The following is a 24,951-nucleotide window of genomic DNA, read 5'->3' as shown; positions in this document are numbered from 1 at the left end:
TAAAGCAAGTCTTTCAGCCAAGGGTAAATAAGTAGTTTTTGAAGAGAGCTCGTCTAACTATTCTGAAGAGACTGAAACTAGTGAGTTGTCCTCTAGTGAAAGCTTTACTGAAGAATATGGCATATTGGGGGATGATAAGCAAGGAGAAGATGAGGAAGTGGATATTGGCGAAGAGGGCGATATTGGAGATGTTCCTGCTGTGGAAGCTCAAAAGGAACTTTGGGGTACCCCTTTGCCAACTATCTGAACAAGCACACCTGTTGAAGAAGAGCAACTTGACTATGGAGATCTCAACTGTTCTCCTTGTGTGAATATCTTCATATCCTTTAGCACTAATTACTCTCCTCTACCACGTAATCTTTTGCCTATACCCACTATCGATGTGCCTTAACATGACCCCGCAACTCTTCCTATTATCAAAGAAGTCTCTTCATTAAGAGAAGCAGGAATTTCTATGCCAGAAGTGCAGATAGTTACATAAGCACTGATCTCACCACGTAGTGTTGAAGTAAACCAATATTCATTAGATGTTCCACTGACTACTGAGGAGAATAAGACTACTACTGAGCACGTTCGTCCTGAAAAAATAGCATTGGACGCCCTGCCATTCTTCAACCAATTGCTCAAGGCCTTCAAATTCCTTCTGAGCATATTGATGTGGTGACACCGACGACTCTAGATTCAAGAACTAGAGTCAGGGAGTTATCTTTTAATGTCATAAATACTACCACAGATATTCCTAATTCTTCAAACAAAAGGGCGACAATATCATCCTGCCCCCAAAACTGGTATATTTTCTTCTTAAGTACTGATGCAGGGATGAATGTGATGAGGTTGATCATTGTCTTCCTCAAGGATAACTCCTCCGAATCCACGGAGTTTCTTTGGACTCCTCATAGATACTTCTCGAATCCACGAGGAAAAAGTAAGAAAAATATAAAATAATTTCTATAAAATTCATAATTTGATTGATTGATTCTTTGAAATAAATGAGTTTACAACCCTCATAGAAGATATTTTGGAATTAAACTACAACTAAAACTCCCTAAAATTCATAACTTAATATAAATAGTAAGTTTACTTTTATAGTAAGTGTCCTATGTGGCTTAACCATGTTATTCTTCTAATTATTCTAAGCACTTTTCATGCTGGACACAACTCCTAAAGCCAATGAATGAAGAGTTATAATCAAACTAAAACTTAATAAAAATAGTAAAAACAGAAATAAACATGAAATTCGACTGTTGATATGATAGAATCTCACAAATTCGGCATGGGCAACCCAGTTATGCCAGGTTGGTTGGCAAAAGTATCTCATCCTGCCCCTAAAATCATATGTAGTACATCGAGTAACTCATTCTGGTTTGTCAGATATGTCTGTTTTAAGGTTCTAATGGTCTTGATGAATTTTCCTTCTGATCGGGCTTTCTCTGATCCATCTTGGACATGAAAGTGTCCGCGACCCCCTCTACATTAGTCCCCTCCACTTCAAAAAACTCGTCCTCGAGTTCTTGTGCTGCTTTGGTTCTTGATACACAGTTTGGTGCATCATAACGATACCCAAATCAAAAGTTGTGATCAATTTACGGTCCACCTTCTTTTGGTCCAACCATGTTAGGAATATATGTGTGACACGTTCTACAGACCCCTCCACTTGAAAAAAAAACTCATCCTTAAGTTACTTAAGGAACTTGGCTCATGATTCTGAGATAACTTCTGACGCCGATGTTTATTAGCCCTTTTCTTGTACTTGGCATTAGGCTCTTAAGCTGACACAATACATTTACTCATGCTTTCCTTGACTTGATCAGTTCCTTCACTTCTGCCTTCAAGATTTCACATGCTTTCTGATAATGTGGGCAATTAGGCAGACTTGCCCTTGTGACAGGATCAATGTGGTTTTTTTTATCTCCTATGGGAGGCAATTTTTTACGGAGTTCATCTAGCACAACCGCCTTGAACTCCTGCAACATTTGTTCCAAATCCTCTGGGATGTTCAGAAGCTCCAAATATTTTTCCTTTTCTACTAATGCATCTCCATCTCCTATTTTCTCAGATTGTTTTACGAAATCCTATTTGGGTATGAGATACTGTTCCTCAACTTTAGAAGTTTTAGGTTGGTTCTCCATTCCCATAGGGACGAGGCCAATCTTTTTACCATCTTTAGTAAATAAAAATATGTTATCCCAACCTCTATGCGTAGCAATAGTATCAATATTATTTTATCATGGTCGACCACGTAACATATGACAAAATTCCATGTCGACTATATCACAAAGTACTTGATCCTTATAATTTTTACCAATTGAAAACGAGACAGTGCATTGTTCAGTTACATCTGTTTTATTGACCTAGTTGATCCATCCAATCGTGTATGGAGATGGATGCTTTTTTGTTTTCAGTTGCAACTTTTCCACCATTATTTTTGACACGAGATTCTCACTGTTCTTGACATCAATAATCACATTACAGACTTTTTAGCTTATAGTGCACCTCGTTTGAAAGATGTTATCTCGCTGTAAATCTATTTCTACCTTTGACATCTATAATGGTTCCTCACGATCAAAGTGGTGGCCTGCCATCATCTGATGGTGCTTTATAGAAATCGGGGTTGTGTCATACAACAACTACGGGTGGTTGAGCATTACTTTGAGCTTAGGGTAGAATTAGTGCATCCTCAATACGGTTGAGGGTTAACTGCAGCCCTTGCATGGTCAACTGACTCTCCCCGTGGAAAGCTTCCATTTTTTCCAAAAGATAACGAATCCCGGAATCACCGTCCAAAGGATTTTGATTGATACCTTCGTTATTTGCCATTGGCCCGAGGGGAGTCCTTGCTCTGATACCAATTGACGCAGTGATGAACGTGATGAGGTCGATCACCGTCTTCCTCAAGGATAACTACTTCGAATCCATGGAGCTTCTCTGGACTCCTCACAGAGACTTCTCGAATTCATGAGAAAAAGCAAGAAAAGTGGAAAATAAATTCTATAAAATTCATAATTTGATTGATTGATTCTTTGAAATAAAAGAGTTTGTAACCCTTTAAATAGGGATACCAAGCCTTAGAAGAAATTTTGGAAATAAACTACAACTAAAACTCCCTAAAATTCGTAACTTACTATAAATAGTAAATTTAGTTTTATAGTAAGTGTCCTATGTGTCTTAACCACATTATTCTCCTAATTATTCTAAGCACTTTTCATGTTGGACACAACTCCTAAAGTCTAATGGATGAAGAGTTATAATGAAACTAAAACTTATTAAAAATAGTAAAAACAAAAATAAGCATCGAATTTGACTATCGATATGATAGAATCTCACAAATTCGGCATTGGCAACCCGGCTATGCCGAGTTGGTTGGCTAAAGTAGCTCATCCCACCCCCAAAATCATATGTAGTACATCGAGTAACTCATTCTGGTATGAGAGATATGCTTGTTTTAAGGTTCTGACTATCTTGATGACTTCTACTTCTGATCAGGCCTTCTCTGATCCATCTTGGACATGAAAGTGTCCACAACCTACTCTACTTTAGTCCTCTCCACTTCAAAAGAACTCATCCTCGAGTTCTCGTGTTGCTTCGGTTCTTGATACTTGGTCTGGTGCATCGTAACAATACCCATATCAAAAGTTATGATTAATTTACAATCCACCTTCTTTTAGTCCAACCATACTAGGAATATATATGTGACACGTTATACATTAAGTACTTTCTCATTTATCTTAGGTCCTTTATACTTTTATCATTGTTACATTGTCTCTTCTTCATTGCAGTTATTCCTTCTTCCAGTGGCTTAGTGAGTTCAAATTCAATAGCCACAGTATTAGACAGACTCTTACTGGAGAAGGTTCCTCCTTACATGCTCATCCTTATTAAAGATGCCCTCTCTATTGCCGCTTGTATGTTTAGAGATCTCGAACAGTGACCCTTTTTAAGCAATGCCCTAGTTATTCTAGATCGTGCATCAAAGATGGCAAATATAAACATTCTTTCTTTGCACGACTCTTTAACCCATTTCTGTGCTTCGGTGCGTCATTTGGAGTCAACACGTAATGTGGTTGTTGCTCCTAAGATTTTAGAGTGTCAAAGGGAATTGCTATCACTTAAAGAAAAAGTTTCTTTAGCTACAACAGTTGTTTCTGGTTATAATGATGAGTACAAGTCTCTCTAAGAACAACTGAAGGCTTCTAAGCAAAATATGAAGATCATCGGAGAGCAGATAACTTATCTTAAAGAGCAAATCATCCAGCTTGAGATTCGGGAGCAAGAAGAAGAATTGAACATAAGCAAAGGCAGGGCGGATATAGAGGTTAACATTCGCATCACTGAGCTCGAAAGGTCTGAGATTGCAAAGAATGAAATAACAGTTGTTTCTTTGGAGAAAGAATTGGCTAATGCACCTGATGTAATGTCTCAAAAAAATCCGTACAAAGACTCGAGTACCTCCTCAAGCAAAAATCCCTCAGGACCGTACCCTGCTGTAATTTAGGCAAAATTTAATTACGTACTCACTGAATTAATCGGTGGATTTAACTCAAACCACTATTTATACAAATGGCAAGACCCAAAACCATCAAAATCACTAACTCAACACTACTTTAAAACCTAAAAAAAATCCCAAAAGCTTATTGCTCTCAGGAGCACATTGAAACTCTGTTTCAAAAGTCTGATGACCATGAAACTATAGGGCTATGACCATCCTACTGGGCTTGATGACCATCGATGGAATCGAGCCCAAATAGTATTAAAAAATGCACAACTTGAGCCGTGAGCGAAGTATGTGAGAAATGCGAATATCTTTAGAAAATGTATTGGAACTTAAGTAAATTGGGCCATTTGCTTACGTGCAAAATTGAGGATTTCAGACCATCAGTTTCTGACCAAACTTCACTCATGGATAAGGGAAATTTCACTGCTCATATCCGTGTACTTGTGGCCCTGATCGAGTAAGCATGACCGCTGATCTGACATAGGTCCTCCACAGTCGATCGTCCTATCCAATCGCGTCAAAATCACATCCTGTCATAGATCCATTGGTTGGGAACTTACTCTGTGATGTAGGTGAGTAATGGGCCTTCATACGAGCCTGGTTTGTCAAAGACAGGCACCCTTAGGTTATAAATTAAGTATACCATGGCCCTGTGGCCATTTGCACCAGTTCTGGGCCTATATAAAGCCCTTAAACCACCCCATTTCTATTCCATACGAATTTGCTCCAAACCTTAGGAGAGAGAAGAGAGAAAAGAAGAGAAAAGTGTGAGGAGAGAAGTGAAATGTTGGGAGATTGTTGTAGTGTTTCTCTCCCACAACTACATGCATTAAATCGCCTTTCCATCTAGCAAACTGATCTGTTTCAGTTACAATTTGGATAAGAAATCCTAACTGTAAGGTCCGTATCCTAGTCTGTACTATTCCGTAGCCTTTCGCGATCCTCCCAGTCGAATTTCGGTGACCCACGATGCGTAGACTGCATTTGCGTCAACCCTGAGTCATGTACCGTATTCCAAAGTCGGCTCGACTTGAGACTTGTACTATTGCGACCACACCGTCGCCATGGTTCCAACACCGCGTCTTGCATACCGATTCAATACCCTGGCTAGGAGATGTGGACTAGCATTCAGTTCGAGGAAAACACCACGCATTACAAATCTCAAGAGAATCTCTACAACATGTCCCATCAATCAATCAATTAATCACCTCATGTCAAAGTACAAATGCAAACCCAAAGTCAACTCTCTCTCACCCTCTCTCTTACACACCCATACATGTCAAGTACAACTATCACCTCACATCCATCACTCACACACATCACCTCTCTTACAACCACCCTCTCTCTCTCTCTCTCTGTTTCTCTCTCTCTTTTCACAATTTCCAAGCAACCAAGAGGTGGTGGACGTCTAAGCAACCCCAAGTGAGAAAAGTGTGTTGTGTGGCCCACTTTCCTATCCCAAATCCATCATCCTATCCCTTTAACTCTGATCACCTTCCATCAAAGTGAGACATAAGGAGATCGGTGTTCTATCAGACTAAGAAGATCGAATGGTGGGTGTTTCTATAGGCCTAGACTTCATTTATTTTTATGATGGGCCAAGTGAGGCCTACCGATTGATGATATGGATCTCACTTTAGACCTTAGATGTGGCCAATGGCCCACCTTGATTCTCATGATCATTCCATGATGGGGCCATTCTCCATGGACCCTATCATGATGTTTATTTTCCTTGCATGAATAGAGGTCATCTAGACTTTTCATTTTGGTGGAGAAGGAATCTCCATCGTTGATCTTTGATTTGGTGGGCCCAGATGTATTGGGACCCACTTGATGTATGATTGAATGCAAGGGAGGGCCCATAGTGTCGAGGTCCCTCCATCATCATGTGTCTCTCTCTCTCTCTTTTTCTTTTTATGTGATGATGTAGCTGTGTGGCCCACCCGAATGTAACCCACCTTGATGTGTGTCTTATCCACATCATCCAGCCATTTGGTGGCCCACCTGAGTAGGGCCCACCTTAAATGTATGTGTTATGCACAAACCGTCCAGCGTCCAGGTGAACTGAAAATAAAAATATTAGCTTGATTTAACAAGCTTTGGAGAGGGCCACTCATACAGGCTCCACCTTGATGTATGGATTTAATCCACACTAGCCATCTTATTCCTCAGCTCATATTAGGTGTTGAGCCGAAAAATGAAGCCAATCCGACTATCTGGTGGGCCATGGCATTGAAAATAGTGGTTTTTACGGTTAAAAGTGTGTCACGCCCCAAACTCGGAAACCGGGCTCATAAAATTCCCGATCGCCGACAGCCTCCGTAGAACCCCATTCTCGGCTCCCAGCACCCATTCGCCAGGTTCCGATCCTGGGATGCTACATGGAGGATTTTCAACATCAGTTTGATTCGTAAGAAGCATAACCAAAGGTATAACCCATAAACAACAACCAAAAACTCCATCACACATCCACTATAATCAAAAACTTTACAAGTACAATGAGCATAAGGGAAATACAATGAAGATGAACAAAACTCCAAAAATGATCTGCCACGCGCCTAAGCCTCAGCGCTGTTGTGATCCAACGTCACCTGCACGTAACAGTCGTGCATAAGCTTAGAGAAAGCTTAGAGGGTGGTGAAAGTGTATGCTCAAGGTGGTAACGCAGTTATGCAGTATCCGAGTAATGCGGAACATGCTGATGAATGACAAGAATACCATTAGCTGTATCAAAGCCATACGGTGCAAAGGATGATGTCGACCATACCAAGGCCATGCAATGCGAAATACAACTCAAGCATGCAAATCCTCATCTAAGTCCATATATCAATACAGCTCAAAATCTGGAATATCACCGGGGTCTAGTACACTCCAAGCCAGATTGTCGCCCCATCGCGGGCAATAAGGTGAGTGAAAAAGACCTCACTATCCGCCTGCCAATATCGGGCTCGGCTCGTCAATAGCGGACCCATTCCTCGAGCTGGTCAGACTCAACCTAGCTTTGTCCCCTACTCTCGGGCGGGTAAGGTCGCACCCCCTTCCAACCGACCACGACACAGTGGAAAGCGCAACCGTCTGGTAATCGGCACTCAGCGCTCATACACCCACTCGGTCTAGACGTTGGAGCAACCTCTTGGTACCATAAGGGTTTAGGGACTTTCACCCAAGGATATCTATCGCACCCCATGTAGAACAGTATTTTCGGTATCCAATCATGCCAACCACGATACGTCTGTGGAGGCTACGACCCTGATGTCGCTAGGGCGTACAGTAACCATATCACAAAATGCGAATGCATGAATCACACTATCCAATCATACAGCAATCATGCGCGTATCGTGCGCTCATGTAGGGCAACACCCCCTGTACGGGAGCCCCTAAACAATCTGCCCAAAGGCATATGCTATGATCAGTCATTTCTCATATCAAGCATACGTATGATGCATATGATCATGAATCATGGAATTAAACATGTTATATGGGATGGATGATGTTCATAATGAAGACGGGCCTAGACGGCCTACACATTACACATATGGGCCTAACAATGGGCCCTCGGGAAAGGCATAATGCGGACATTGAACCAACACTATACTTACAATGTGGACGTCAAACCAACATTGCTCCCAAGGCACGACTGTCATAAATATCATTACATAAATTATGTTGGGATCACACATTGCAATGGACCTTAGGTACATCCCATTGGGCCTTAAATACATCAAATGGACCAAATCACATGGGCCTTATATTCATTAAGTGGGCCACATCAATGGGCCGCACCAATGGGCCTTATGTACATTGCAATGGGCTATAACCCGCAGGCCTTAGAGTGCATCAAATGGGCCTACTCACATGGGCCTTATGTGTATCAAATGGGCCTCGCCAATTGAGCCCCATATGTACAACAAATAGGCCTCAACCCATTGGCCCCATTACATCTTAATGGGCCTCGACCCATGGGCCCCTAATACATCAATGGGCCTCGACCCATGGGCCTATAACACATCAAATGGGCCTCGACCCATGGGCTTCTAATACATTAAATGGGCCTCGACCCATGGGCCTTACATATATATCAAGGTGGGCCTCAATCACAGGCCACAAGAAAATTGAGGTGGGCCTTACATATATATCAAGGTGGGCCTCAATCACAGGACCCGAATGTGTAAGGATCCTTCCCTCATTTAATAAAATATATATATATATATATATATATATAATAAAATATATATATATACATACAATATTACACATAATATAATATTATGTATATATATATATATATATATATATATATATATATATATATATATATATATATATAAATGTACATACACACACGCACACACCACACACGCACGCTCCAGAACACACCCACCGTCCCTGGACGGTGGGGATACAACACATAATACAGTGGGCTCCACCGTCCGCCTGGACGGTGGCAATAAAACACATACGCCACTGTGGGCTCCATGTGGGGCCCACCATAATGTTACTATGCCATCCAACCCATTGATAAGGCCAAGTGGGCCTAGATGAAGGGTGAAAACAAATTTCACCCCGATCCAAAACTTCTGTGGGCCCAAAAAGGGTTTCAAAGGTAGAGGCTCAATCCCACTTTGTTTCCTACGGTGTGGGCCACACTGAGTCTTGGATCGGCTGATTTTTGGAGGGTGGTCCATGACCTTAGGGCCCACCGTATGAATGGATTAGATGACAATAAACATCAAGGTGGGGCCCATGGCTACAGCCGTGCTTGGCGTATGTCGGCCATCGCCACCTTTGGCCTCTTTTCGCTTCTTAAAAATGGTGTAAGATTCATCTTGAGTTTTATTATTATTATTATTTTTCAATATTCTTAAGGTTTTCACGGTGGAGTCCACATCCAAACAATCTACTCCGTCCAACGGTGCTCCATGGCTCCAGACAAGCAAAACAAGCCCAATGTTGGGCCTGTTTCGACGTATAGAAGCAATATGGGATATTTCAATGGTAAACCCACTGTTTGCCATGTTATGGCCCGCTTGAAAATCTGATCGGTCCCATCTTTTGGCTCAACGCCTAAAACAATCTTGGAAAAGGAATGAACGGGGTGGATTAAATACCTACATCAAGGTGGGGCCTACATGAATGGACCACCCCATTTGGAACAAGCTAACACTTCTTTTGTCTTTTTTCTGTGACGTCCAACGTCCCTGGACGTTTGCACCTACATGGAGGCTTTACTTAAGTGGGCCAGCTCATGATGAATGGTGTGTGTGCAACACCTAAAAGGTGGGCCCCACTTCTAGATATTTTGTATAAAAATACATACCTCGTGGAGGGGTCCATCCAAGTGGGCCACACAACCATATCATAATCTCATAAAAAAAAAGAAATAGAGAGGAAGAGAGAGAGATAGGGAGTGAGACACGCGTGATGGAGGGACCCCGGCACTATGGGCCCTCCTTTGCACTAAATCATACATCAAGTGGGTCCCATTACATGTGGGCCCATTAAAATTAAATCCAACGGTGGAGATCCCTTCTCCACTAGAATAGACGGTCTAGATGACCCTAAGCATGCAAAGAAATAAACATCATGATGGGGTCCATGGAGAATGGCCCCATCATGGAATGATCATGATGATCCAAGTGGGCCATTGGCCACATCTTAGGGTTCAAAGTGAGATCCGAAGCATTGATCAGTTGGCCTCACTTGGCCCATCTTAAAAACATCAAAAACTATCCTATCAAAACACCCACCGCTTGATCTTCTTGCTCCCTTGGCTTCCTTAGCTCCTTGTGCTTCTCTTTGATGGAGGAAGATGAGAAATGGATGGTTGAGATGAGAGATCTAAGGATGGAAAGGTGGGCCACACATGTAGCTTGGGAGGAATGGGAGAGGCTCATACGTATGGACTTCTCTTGCTAAGGGAGAGTTTGAAAAGAGAGAGAGACTTGTAAGGGAGAGAGAGAGAGAGGGAGTGATGGGTGATGGAGTGATGGATGTGGTGGTGATGGGTGTAAGAAGCTTTTTTGACTTTTTTGGCAAAAGTTGTAAGAGAGGTATGGGTGGTGTAAGAACTTTTTGACTTTGGAGTTTGCTTGGGAAAGGGTGAAAGGTGATGTGTACTTGACATGATGGGATTGATGAGATTGATTGATTGATGTGACACCTTGTAGAGATTCCCTCGGAATTCGCACGCGCGGCGTTTTTCTCGCACCGAACGCTGGCCCACATCTCCCAACCAGGGTATCGCCTCGGCTCGCAAGTCGCGGCATCGGAACCGCGGCGACGACGCGGTCGCTAAGGTATAAGTCTTGGGTTGAGTCGACTCGGGTTGACTGCATGAGAATCAGGGTCGCGCGTAAATACCGGTTAAGGGTCGAAGGTTGCCGGAATTCGACCGGGAAGACCGCGGAAGCCTATGGAACAGTACGGTCTGGATACGGGGCTTACAGCTCTCCCTTCCTAATAGAAATTTTGTCTTCAAAATTTACATAATCATCGCAACTAAGCAGAACTTAAAAGGAAGAAGAAACATACTCATCATCTTATAATATAAGAGATAACCTACAAAATACAACACAATCAATCAACAAAAAGATGGGGATAACGCTCTCGAATCTTAGCCTCGCGCTCCCAAGAAGCCTCCTCAACAGAATGGTGACCCCACTGAACCTTCACCAACGGAATGACCTTAGTCCGGAGGACCTGCTCCTTCCGATCAAGGATACGGACTGGCTACTCAATATAGGAAGCGTCCTCACGAACCTCTAACGGCTGCCAATCGATAACAGGAATGATGTCTGACCCACACTTCCTCAACATGGAGACATGAAAAACGTTGTGGATGCCAGACAACTGAGATGGCAAGGCAAGCCGATAGGCCACGGCGCCAATGCGCCCAGTGATCTCAAAAGGTCCTATGAATCTCGGGGCAAGCTTGTACTTCGCTCCAAATCGAACTACGCCCTTCATGGGCGAGACCTTGAGATACACATGGTCCCCTAAATCAAACTCTAAGGGACGACGCCGACGATCAGCAAAACTCTTCTGCCGACTCTGAGCTGTGCACATCCTCTACCTGATGATATCAATAGCCTCTGACGTCTCCTGCACAAGCTCGGGACCTAGTAGACGACGCTCTCCAACCTCGGTCCAACAACTCGGTGATCTGCATGGTCTGCCATATAGTGCCTCAAAAGGAGCCATGCCGATGGTCGCCTGATAGCTGTTATTGTATGAGAACTCAGCCAATCGCAGATGCTCATCCCAGCTACCCCCGAAATCAATCGCGCAGGCCCGAAGCATATCCTCAAGGATCTGATTGACCCTCTCGGTCTGGCCATCGGTCTACGGATGGTACGCGGTGCTGAGCTGCAAATCAGTACCCATCGCTCTCTGAAAGCTCCCCCAAAACTGAGACGTGAACCTCGGGTCTCGATCAGAAACGATCGAGACTGGAACGCCATGCAGTCTCACAATATCCTCGATGAATAATCTCGCAAGCCGGTCCAAAGGCCAAGTCGCACGTATCGCAATAAAATGTGCCGACTTTGTTAGTCGATCAACGACAACCCAGATGGCGTCATGACCGTACTAAGTCCTCGGCAAGCCCATAATGAAATCTATCGACACGTGCTCCCACTTTCACATCGGGACACTCAACGGCTGCAATAGACCAGGGGGTCTCTGATGATCGGCCTTGACACGCTGGCACGTGTCACACTCGGCCACAAAACTGGCGATCTGGCGCTTCATCCCCGCCCAAAAATACTGTCGCCTCATATCGCGGTACATCTTCGTCGAGTCAGGATGGATAGAAAACCGCGATCGATGTGCCTCGGTCATAAGATCTCTACGTAACTCAGGAATATCCGGGACACATAATCGGCCTCTGAAGCGAAGTCCACCATCAGAACCAATCTGCCAATCTGTCTGACTCTCAGATGCTGCCTCTGCTCGGTAATCCTGTAACGACTCGTCTGCCTGCTGAGCCTCGATCACCCTTGCGACAAGAGAGGGTTGAATCGACAGGCTCGATAACTGCACAATAGAAGACTGCAAGCCAAACTCAAAGTCGTACTCTGCTATATCCTCGAGCATCCGCCACTCCTGAATCATCATATGCGCCACCAGGCCTCGTGGCTGACGGCTGAGGGCATCCGCCACCACGTTCGCCTTACCCGGGTGGTACTGGAGATCGAAATCATAGTCCTTCAGGAGTTCCATCCAGCGCCTCTGCCTCATGTTCAACTCAGACTGCGAGAAGAGGTACTTCAAGCTCTTGTGGTCAGAAAAGAGCTCGAACTTAACCCCATAGAGATAGTGTCTCCACACTTTCAGTGCGAAGAGGACTACAGCCAACTCTAAATCATGCGTGGGGTAGTTCAGCTCATGGATCTTGAGCTGACGAGACGCGAAGGCCACTGGTCTCCCGTGCTGCATCAGGACAGCACCCAAACCAATATGCAAGGCATTAGTAAATACAATAAATTCGTCACTCCCAAAGGGAAGAGTGAGGACATGAGCGGACGTGAGGCGGTCTTTCAACTCCATAAATGCTCGCTCGCAGGCATCGCTCCAAATAAACTCTGCGCCCTTCTGGGTCAACCTGGTCAACTGGGCTGCGATACGAGAGAAGCCCTCAATGAAACGCCGGTAGTAGCCCGCTAAACCAAGGAAACTACGGATTTCAGACGCAGTCGTGGGTTGGCCCCACTGACGCACTGCCTCAACCTTCGAGGGATCCACTGCAACACCCTCCCTCGTCACCACGTGACCGAGAAACTTCACCTCCTCCTGCCAAAACTCGCACTTCTCCAGCTTCGCATACAGCTAGTGTGCACGGAGGGTCTGCAACGTAACCTCCAAATGCTGCTCGTGCTCCTCACGGGTCCTCGAATAAATCAGAATGTCGTCAATGAAGACTACAACAAATTGATCGAGATACGGACGGAAGACCTCGTTCATCAACTGCATGAACACTGCTGGCACATTGGTCAGTCCAAAGGACATGACCTGAAACTCAAAATGACCATAACGCGTCCTGAATGCTGTCTTCAGAATGTCCTCCTCTCGGACCCAAATCTGATGATAACCGGAACGCAAGTCAATCTTTGAAAAGAACTGTGCACCCTGCAGCTGATCGAATAAATCATCAATCCTCGGGAGCGGGTACTTGTTCTTGATCGTGACCTTATTGAGCTCGCGGTAATCTACGCAGAGACTCAACGAGCCATCCTTATTCTTCACGAAGAGTACCGGCGCTCCCCACAGCGAACTACTCGGACGGATAAAGCCCAACTCGCGCAACTCGTCCAACTGCTTCTGCAGTTCCCATAACTCCAATGGTGCCATACGATATGGGGCCTTTGAAATAGGCGCAGTACCGGGCATGAGATCAATCTGGAACTCGGTGAGTCGACGAGGCGGTAATCCCGGAATCTCCTGAAACACATCGGGAAAATCGCAAACCACAGGCAATTGGTCGACGCTCACCGCTATGGGCTCCTCTATGGCACAAGACATCAAACAAGACAACGGCTTTCCTCTGGGCTCAGCAATGAACTGGAACTGTGATAAGCCAGGTATACAAAACGTGACTGTCCTCGCGGAGCAATCCAATATGGCGTGGTACTCGGCAAGCCAATCCATGCCCAGGATGACGTTGAACTCGGACATCCGCAAAGTAAACAGGTCGGCAGGCAAAAACATATCCCCAACCAAAACGGCGCAAGACGAGCAAAATCGGCCCAACACTGCAGTCTTTCCCAAGGGAGTTGATACTGTCAACCCCTCACGAGCAGACTCTAATGGCAAACCAGTCGATCTGCAAAAACTCTCGGCCACAAAAGAATGAGATGCACCAGAATCAAACAATACACGTGCAATGCATGCGGATATAGGAAGTATACCCTCAACGACTCCTCCAGATGACTGAGGATCCTGCTAGGCCGCATAGAATCGAGCCTGAGCTGGCTGAGGAGGTGCCTGTCCCCTCTGAGCGTGCTGCTGCTGCTGGGGTCGCTGAGGCGGTCGAAACTGCTACCTCTGCTGCTGCGGCCTCGGAGGCTGGTGCTGATGCTGCTGCTGAGGTGGCCTCGGTGGTGGGGGCTGCTGTCACTGCTGCTGTAGGGGTCTCTGCTGCTGCTGCGGTGGTGGAGGCTACTGTGGACCTCTTTGCTGCTGCTGGAGGCGAAGACACTCCCACATATGGTGTCCTGCCGCACCGCACCTAAAACAAGTGCCGGTGAACTGCCTCGGAGGTGGTGTTAGAGGTGTTGGAGGTGCTGCTGGCGCTCAGAAGGCTGGGCGACCTGTACGCCTCTGCTGTGGTCGACCCTGCTGGGTATCACTGGAAGGAGCCTGCCTCTTCCGGTCTCTCCTCTGACCGCGATCAGACTGAGAACCGTCCCACTCAGCCTCAAAAATCTGGGCCTTCCGCACCACTTCCTCGAAGGTAGGGAGCTCATGCCCAATAACACGGCCTCGAAGACCGTAACGCAAGTCGCCCTCAAATCGGCGGGCTCTCCGCTCCTCATCATCCACTAAGTAAGGTGCAAATCTGGACAGTGCTACAAAACGAGCGGCATACTGAGCCACTGTCATATCGCCCTGCACCAAGGCCTCAAACTCCAACGCTCGCTGACGTCGGATGTGATCGGGAAAATACTGTCGGTCAAACCGATCCACAAAATCCTCCCAAGTCCAAACAAAATCAGTGCCCGCTGCTCGAGAGACTGACATCCACCAGTGCTCAGCCTCACCATGGAGAAGAAATACGGCTAATCGGACTCGCCGCTCAGTCGCGCATCCCATCGTCTCAAATATCTTCTCTACATCGGCGCGCCATCTCTCAGCCACAGTCGGGTCTGGCTCACCCTGAAAATGCGGGGGATCGAGTCGTCGGAACTCTCGAAGGAGGGCACTCACGCGCTCCTGCTCTGCCTGCGCTGGTGAAACAACAGGGTGTCTGCTCTGCCCCTGAAGTGCGGCCGTCACAGCCTGCAGCATCTGCTGTAACTGGGAAGCACTCACGGATACGGTCGGCTCCGCACCGGTCTCTGGTGGAGGAGCTGCATCCATAGGCTGGGCAGCATGAATCCCTAGTAGAGGAGCGGCATCCTCAGGCTGGGTAGCAGGAATCTCGGGTGGTGGAGCAGGAATCGTAGGTGGTAGTACGGGAGCCGCAGGTGATGGAGCCGGAGTCTCAGGTGGTGGTGCGGGAGTCGATCGGGTCACTCTCCTGCGCGCCATGTCCTACAGGAAAGAACGAAGGTGCCTAATCAACTTTGAAAACTCACGAAGGCACGCTCGTTAAGGGTCGGTAATAAAAGATCGCTAGGCTATCCGAACTTAGGACTTAAATCATTCATAGAAGACATGTAATGTTGTTTTTGGTTATTCCCGAGTTATGCTCTGATACCAACTTCTGACACGCCCCAAACTCGGAAACCGGGCTCACAAAATTCCCGATCGCCGAATCCGGCGCCGACAGCCTCCGTAGAACCCCATTCTCGGCTCCCAGCACCCATTCGCCAGGTTCCGATCCTGGGATGCTACATGGAGGATTTTCAACATCAGTTTGATTCGTAAGAAGCATAACCAAAGGTATAACCCATAAACAACAACCAAAAACTCCATCACATTTCCACTATAATAAAAAACTTTACAAGTACAATGAGCATAAGGGAAATACAATGAAGATGAACAAAACTCCAAAAATGATCTGCCACGCGCCTAAGCCTCAGCGCTGCTGTGATCCAACGTCACCTGCACGTAACAGTCGTGCATAAGCTTAGAGAAAGCTTAGAGGGTGGTGAAAGTGTATGCTCAAGGTGGTAACGCAGTTATGCAGTATCCGAGTAATGCGGAACATGCTGATGAATGACAAGAATACCATTAGCTGTATCAAAGCCATACGGTGCAAAGGATGATGTCGACCATACCAAGGCCATGCAATGCGAAATGCAACTCAAGCATGCAAATCCTCATCTAAGTCCATATATCAATACAGCTCAAAATCTGGAATATCACCGGGGTCTAGTTCACTCCAAGCTAGATTGCCGCCCCATCGCGAGCAATAAGGTGAGTGAAAAAGACCTCACTATCCGCCTGCCAATATCAGGCTTGGCTCGTCAATAGCGGACCCATTCCTCGAGCTGGTCAGACTCAGCCTAGCATTGCCTCCTACTCTCGGACGGGTAAGGTCGCACCCCCTTCCAACCGACTACGACACAGTGGAAAGCGCAACCGTCTGGTAATCGGCACTCAGCGCTCATACACCCACTCGGTTTAGACGTTGGAGCAACCTCTTGGTACCATAAGGGTTTAGGGACTTTCACCCAGGGATATCTATCGCACCCCATGTAGAACAGTATTTCCGGTATCCAATCATGCCAACAACGATACGTCTGTGGAGGCTACAACCCTGATGTCGCTAGGGCGTACAGTAACCATATCACACAATGCGAATACATGAATGACACTATCCAATCATACGGCAATCATGCGCGTATCGTGCGCTCATGTAGGGCAACACCCCTGTACGGAAGCCTAAACAATCTGCCCAAAGGCATATGCTATGATCAGTCATTTCTCATATCAAGCATACGTATGATGCATATGATCATGAATCATGGAATTAAACATGTTATATGGGATGGATGATGTTCATAATGAAGACGGGCCTAGACGGCCTACACATTACACATATGGGCCTAACAATGGGCCTTCGGGAAAGGCATAATGCGGACATTGAACCAACACTATACTTACAATGTGGACGTCAAACCAACATTGCCCCAAGGCACGACTGTCATAAATATCATTACATAAATTATGTTGGGATCACACATTGCAATGGACCTTAGGTACATCCCATTGGGCCTTAAATACATCAAATGGACCAAATCACATGGGCCTTATATTCATTAAGTGGGCCACATCAATGGGCCGCACCAATGGGCCTCATGTACATTGCAATGGGCTATAACCCGCAGGCCTTAGAGTGCATCAAATGGGCCTACTCACATGGGCCTTATGTGTATCAAATGGGCCTCGCCAATTGAGCCCCATATGTACAACAAATAGGCCTCAACCCATTGGCCCCATTACATCTTAATGGGCCTCGACCCATGGGCCCCTAATACATCAATGGGCCTCGACCCATGGGCCTATAACACATTAAATGGGCCTCGACCCATGGGCTTCTAATACATTAAATGGGCCTCGACCCATGGGCCTTACATATATATCAAGGTGGGCCTCCATCACAGGCCACAAGCAAACTGAGGTGGGCCTTACATATATATCAAGGTGGGCCTCAATCACAGGCCACAAGAAAATTGAGGTGGGCCTCCCACACCAGCAAATTATATATAATAAAAATATATATATATATATATACAATATTACACATAATATAATATTATGTATATATATATATATATAAATGTACATACATACACGCACACACCACACACGCACGCTCCAGAACACACCCACCGTCCCTGGACGGTGGGGATACAACACATAATATAGTGGGCTCCACCGTCCGCCTGGACGGTGGTAATAAAACACATACGCCACTGTGGGCTCCATGTGGGGCCCACCATAATGTTACTATGCCATCCAACCCATTGATAAGGCCAAGTGGGCCTAGATGAAGGGTGAAAACAAATTTCACCCTGATCCAAAACTTCTGTGGGCCCAAAAAGGGTTTCAAAGGTAGAGGCTCAATCCCACTGTTTCCTACGGTGTGGGCCACCTGAGTCTTGGATCAGGCTGATTTTTGGAGGGTGGTCCACTGACCTTAGGGCCCACCGTATGAATGGATTAGATGACAAATAAACATCAAGGTGGGGCCCACGGCTACAGCCGTGCTTGGCTGTATGTCGGCCAATCCGCCCACCCTTTCTGACACAGCAGCAGCTGCTGCTGCTGCTGAGTTTTATTATTATTATTATTTTTTCAATATTTCTGAGGTTTTCACCGGTGGGGTCCACATCCAAACAATCTACTCCGTCCAACGGCGCTCCATGGCTCCAGAGAAGCAAAACAAGCCCAATATTGGGCCTGTTTCGGCGTATAGAAGCAATATGGGATATTTTAATGGTAAACCCACTGTTTGCCATGTTATGGCCCGCCTGAAAATCTGATCGGTCCCATCTTTTGGCTCAACGCCTAAAACAATCTTGGAAAAGGCATGGACGGGGTGGATTAAATACCTACATCAAGGTGGGGCCTACATGAATGGACCACCCCATTTGGAACAAGCTAACACTTCTTTTCTTTCTTTTTTTTTCTGTGACGTCCAGCGTCCCTGGACGTTTACACATACATGGAGGCTTTACTCAAGTGGGCCACCTCATGATGAATGGTGTGTGTGCAACACCTAAAAGGTGGGCCCCACTTCTAGATATTTTGTATAAAAATACATACCTCGTGGAGGGGTCCATCCAAGTGGGCCACACAACCATATCATAATCTCATAAAGAAAAAGAAATAAAGAGGAAGAGAGAGAGATAGGGCGTGGGACACGCGTGATGGAGGGACCCCGGCACTATGGGCCTTCCTTTGCACTAAATCATACATCAAGTGGGTCCCATTGCATGTGGGCCCATTAAAATTAAATCCAATGGGCCTTATGTAAATTGCAATGGGCTATAACCCGCAGGCCTTAGAGTGCATCAAATGGGCCTACTCACATGGGCCTTATGTGTATCAAATGGGCCTCGCCAATTGAGCCCCATATGTACAACAAATAGGCCTCAACCCATTGGCCCCATTACATCTTAATGGGCCTCGACCCATGGGCCCCTAGTACATCAATGGGCCCCGACCCGTGGGCCTATAACACATTAAATGGGCCTCGACCCGTGGGCTTCTAATACATTAAATGGGCCTCGACCCATGGGCCTTACATATATATCAAGGTGGGCCTCCATCACAGGCCACAAGCAAACTGAGGTGGGCCTTACATATATATCAAGGTGGGCCTCAATCACAGGCCACAAGAAAATTGAGGTGGGCCTCCCACACCAGCAAATTATATATAATAAAATATATATATATATATATATATATATATATATATATATATATATATATATACAATATTGCACATAATATAATATTATATATATATATATATATATATCTAAATATACACACACGTGTACACACCCACACACGCACGCTCCTGAACACACCCATCGTCCCTGGACGGTGGGGATACAACACATAATACAGTGGGCTCCACCGTCCGCCTGGACGGTGGCAATAAAACACATACGCCACTGTGGGCTCCATGTGGGGCCCACCATAATGTTACTATGCCATCCAACCCATTGATAAGGCCAAGATGAAGGGTGAAAACAAATTTCACCCTGATCTAAAACTTCTGTGGGCCCAAAAAGGGTTTCAAAGGTAGAGGCTCAATCCCACTGTTTCCTACGGTGTGGGCCACCTGAGTCTTGGATCAGGCTGATTTTTGGAGGGTGGTCCACTGACCTTAGGGCCCACCGTATGAATGGATTAGATGACAAATAAACATCAAGGTGGGGCCCACGGCTACAGCCATGCTTGGCTGTACGTTGGCCAATCCGTCCGCACGCTGGTGTGCGCAGGTAGCGCTGCTGTGTTTCTGACACAGCAGCAGTAGCTGCTGCTGCTGAGTTTTATTATTATTATTATTATTATTATTTTTTCAATATTTCTGAGGTTTTCACCGGTGGGGTCCACATCCAAACAATCTACTCCGTCCAACGGCGCTCCATGGCTCCAGACAAGCAAAACAAGCCCAATATTAGGCCTGTTTCGGCGTATAGAAGCAATATGGGATATTTCAATGGTAAACCCACTGTTTACCATGTTATGGCCTGCCTGAAAATCTGATCGGTCCCATCTTTTGGCTCAACGCCTAAAACAATCTTGAAAAAGGAATGGACGGGGTGGATTAAATACCTACATCAAGGTGGGGCCTACATGAATGGACCACCCCATTTGGAACAAGCTAACACTTCTTTTCTTTCTTTTTTTCTATGACGTCCAGCGTCACTGGACGTTTGCACATACATGGAGGCTTTACTCAAGTGGGCCACCTCATGATGAATGGTGTGTGTGCAACACCTAAAAGGTGGGCCCCACTTCTAGATATTTTGTATAAAAATACATACCTCGTGGAGGGGTCCATCCAAGTGGGCCACACAACCATATCATAATCTCATAAAGAAAAAGAAATAGAGAGGAAGAGAGAGAGATAGGGAGTGGGACACGCGTGATGGAGGGACCCCGGCACTATGGGCCCTCCTTTGCACTAAATCATACATCAAGTGGGTCCCATTACATGTGGGCCCATTAAAATTAAATCCAACGGTGGAGATCCCTTCTCCACTAAATTAGACGGTCTAGATGACCCTAAATATGCAAGAAAGTAAACATCATGATGGGGTCCATGGAGAATGGCCCCATCATGGAATGATCATGATGATCCAAGTGGGCCATTGGCCACATCTTAGGGTCCAAAGTGAGATCCGAACCATTGATCGGTTGGCCTCACTTGGCCCATCTTAAAAACATCAAAAACTATCCTATCAAAACACCCACCGCTTGATCTTCTTGCTCCCTTGGCTTCCTTAGCTCCTTGTGCTTCTCTTTGATGGAGGAAGATGAGAAATGGATGGTTGAGATGAGAGATCTAAGGATGGAAAGGTGGGCCACACATGTAGCTTGGGAGGAATGGGAGAGGCTCATACGTATGGACTTCTCTTGCTTAGGGAGAGTTTGAAAAAGAGAGAGAGACTTGTAAGGGAGAGAGAGAGAGAGGGAGTGATGGGTGATGGAGTGATGGATGTGGTGGTGATGGGTGTAAGAAGCTTTTTTAACTTTTTTGGCAAAAGTTGTAAGAGAGGTATGGATGGTGTAAGAACTTTTTGACTTTGGAGTTTGCTTGGGAAAGGGTGAAAGGTGATGTGTACTTGATATGATGGGATTGATTGATTGATGTGACACCTTGTAGAGATTCCCTTGGAATTCGCACGCGCAGCGTTTTCCTCGCACCGAACGCTGGCCCACATCTCCCAACTAGGGTGTCACCTGGGTGCGCAAGTCGCGGCATCGGAACCGCGGGGACGACGCCGTCACTAAGGTATAAGTCCTGGGTTGAGTCGACTCAGGTTGACGACATGAGAATCAAGGTCGCGCGCAAATACCGGTTAAGGGTCGAAGGTTGCCGGAATTCGACTGGGAAGACCGCGGAAGCCTATGGAACTGTACGGTCTGGATACGGGGCTTACAAAGTGGCTAGGACCCACATTGATTTTTTAGTACGCCGAAATATGTTGAATATTTGGCTTGTTTGATCTGTCATGAGTTGTAGAATCCAATGGTTGGATTGGATTTTTCGGATGCGGGCCCCACCTAGAAAAACTGTGACAAAACTCATTTTTTCAAAAATAATAATATATGTAGCGCCTGCTGCTGCTGACGCTGCAGCAAGACGCTATTGCATGTGGGCAAGGACGGCGGGTCCCAGCCATGGGCCCACCGTATCAACACCGTGCATTTGGGTGGGCCCCTTAGGGCAGTAGGCCACCCCCAAAATCAGCTGTATACAACTCAGGTGGCCCACATCACTAGAAACAGTGGGATTGAACCGTCTGCCATTGAAATCCTTTTGGATTCATGGAAGTTTTGGTTCATTATAAAAAAAATTTCCTCTTTTTCAGGTCTGTGTGACTGTATTAACAAATTAGACAGTAAATAAGCATTATGGTGGGCCCCACATGGGACCCACTGATGTATGTATTCCACACATTCCATCCGTGTGGCCCCCACCTTAAGGCATGTGCTATATCTATGACGTCCATCTATATGGGGCCGTTGATGCATGTGTTGCATCCAAACCATCCAACCATTTTGAAATATAATTTTAAGGCTTGAGACTAAAAATAAGACAGATCTAGGATCAGGTGGACCACATTATAGTGAACAGTGGGTTTGAAGTCCACCATTAAACCCTTGGGCTTCAAAGTTTGGACTTATACCATATTTGTTTTACCCTAAGTCCAGGCCTTTGTGACCTTATGAATAGGCTGGATGGGAAACAAACCCTATGATGGGGTCCAATAGAATTTAACCATGGAAATCATTATCACCATGGCTGGATATGGTATGGTCTAGATGATCTCTTAATATGACTCATGTTATTGTATAATACTTTATATTGACCTTTATAAATAGATGAATTATGATTTGGCCCATTTAAATTGGCCCATCTAATTCGGCCCATTTAAATCGGCCCATTTGACTTGGCCCATTCGGCTCGGCCCATTTGACTTGGCCCATTTGATTCGGCCCGATGTGATGTATGAGGCCTGTTGTTGAGGCCACCTTGATATGTATGAGGCCCATGTGATGTGGCCCATTTGATATATTTGAGGCCCATGGGTCGAGGCCCAATGGGATGTACATAAGGCCCATTGCAATGTGTGATTCCACCATGGTTTGTGTAATAATGTTTATAGCAGGCCGTGCCTTGGGAGCAATGATGGTTTGACGTCCACATTGTAAGAATAATGTTGGTTAAATGTCCGCATTATAACTCTCCCTAGGGCCCATTGATAGGGTCATACTTGTATGTAGATCGTCTAGGCTCATCCTCGTTGTAAGGATAATTCATCACCATATAACATGCTTAGTATAACTCTGTGATTCATGTCCATACACATCATATGTGTGCTTGATATGAGTAGTAACTGATCATAGCATATGCCATTAGGCAGACTATTTATGTGACTCATTGATAGGAGTGACCCACATGAGCGCCCGACACGCACAAGATTGCTGCATGACTGGAGGGTGTGACTCAGCTCACATTTTCATAGCACAGTTATTATTCGCCCTAACATCATCAGGGCCGTAGCCTCTACAGGCACATCGTGGATGGCTAAATTTGGACACCCGAAATGCTTCATTCTAGCACTGTGGGCATGTAGGATGTCCTTGGGTGAAAGTCTCAGAACCTCCTTGGTACCAGGAGATGCTCCAACGCCGAAAACTGAGTGAAAAACATGAGCACCGGTGCCTTTACCATTAGGTCACGTCTCCCACTGTATCGCGGTCGGTTGGGAGGGGGTGTGGCCATACCCGCCTGAGTGAGGGCGCAATAGCTAGGATGAGTCTGACCAGCTCGTAAATGGGTCCGTTACCATCGTGCCTTGTTGGTGTTGGCTGTCCATAGGCGGGTAGTGAGGTCTCTTACGTTCACTGGGCTGTGCGGCTTAGAGAGAGGCAGTTAGCAGGTAGTGTATTTGACCCCGATGATTTTTCAGAGAGGAACTATACTGATTTTTGGACTTGATATGAGGACTGACATGATATTATGACACCCCGTCACTGCTGCACATGTGGGTGGGTGCACGTGGGCGGACGCTGATGTGGGCAGGTGTGATGTGGGTGAGGCTGAGGCCTGGGCGAGCTACCACACTGCGTGAGCTACCAGTGGTTGGCAGGCTACTGAGCAGGAGTAGCATACTCATTCATTCATCCATTCACTATCCACTCAAGCTGGTGTGCATAACTATTTGTTACGTGTACCTTTGCAATGGCTAGGATTTCGGTTGGGGTGCACGACTAACCTGAGATTAGGAGTTTACCACATTGTGTTTGACTATCCAAATTTAGGTATGGGACTGGTTTGGATAGAATTCCCTTGTGATGGACCCCATAGCCTGCGATACTACGAACTATCATCCCGACTTCACTCCAGCTTGGTCATTTCATTCACATCGCATATTGCATTTAATCCACGGCATATGGCATTTTAGATTGCTATATTTATGCACTTATATGGCTTAGACGGACTTGACAGGATCTGCATATTGCATTGTATCCACAGTATATGATATTTGACTCATTATGATCTGCATTGCATACTCTGATATTATATGACTCATGGACTTACTAGTATATTTCTGCTTACTCTGATATCGTATGATTCATGATCTTGTCAGTATTTTCAGTTATTTCGATGATGTCTGATTTAAGGGCTTTATTGTATACTTGGCACTTACCTTACACACACTTTTACTATCCTCTAAGCTTTTTATAAGCTTATGCACAATAAATGTGTGTAGGTGGCGTTAAGTTGCAGCAGCGTTGAGCTTGGAGCATGCAGCGGTCTTCTAGAGTTTTGATTTTTGACATATGTATTTCCCTTTCAGTACTGCATTCAAATGATTATATTAGTGGATATGTGATGATGATGATGTTGCCTTTGTTATTTGGATAAACTTGTGGTTATGCTTATTACGAGATAAATGTACGTGGAAAATCCTCCTGGTAGGATCCTAGGATCGGAATCTGGTGTATGGGCGCTGGGAGCCAAGAATGGGGTACTACGGAGGCTGTCGGCACCGGATTGGGATTCCTGTGAGTCCGATCTCTGGGTTTGGGGCGTGAAAGAA

This window comes from Magnolia sinica, chromosome 7 (genome assembly GCF_029962835.1).
Source record: "Magnolia sinica isolate HGM2019 chromosome 7, MsV1, whole genome shotgun sequence".
NCBI lineage: Eukaryota > Viridiplantae > Streptophyta > Magnoliopsida > Magnoliales > Magnoliaceae > Magnolia > Magnolia sinica.
This window is presented reverse-complemented; position numbering follows the sequence as displayed.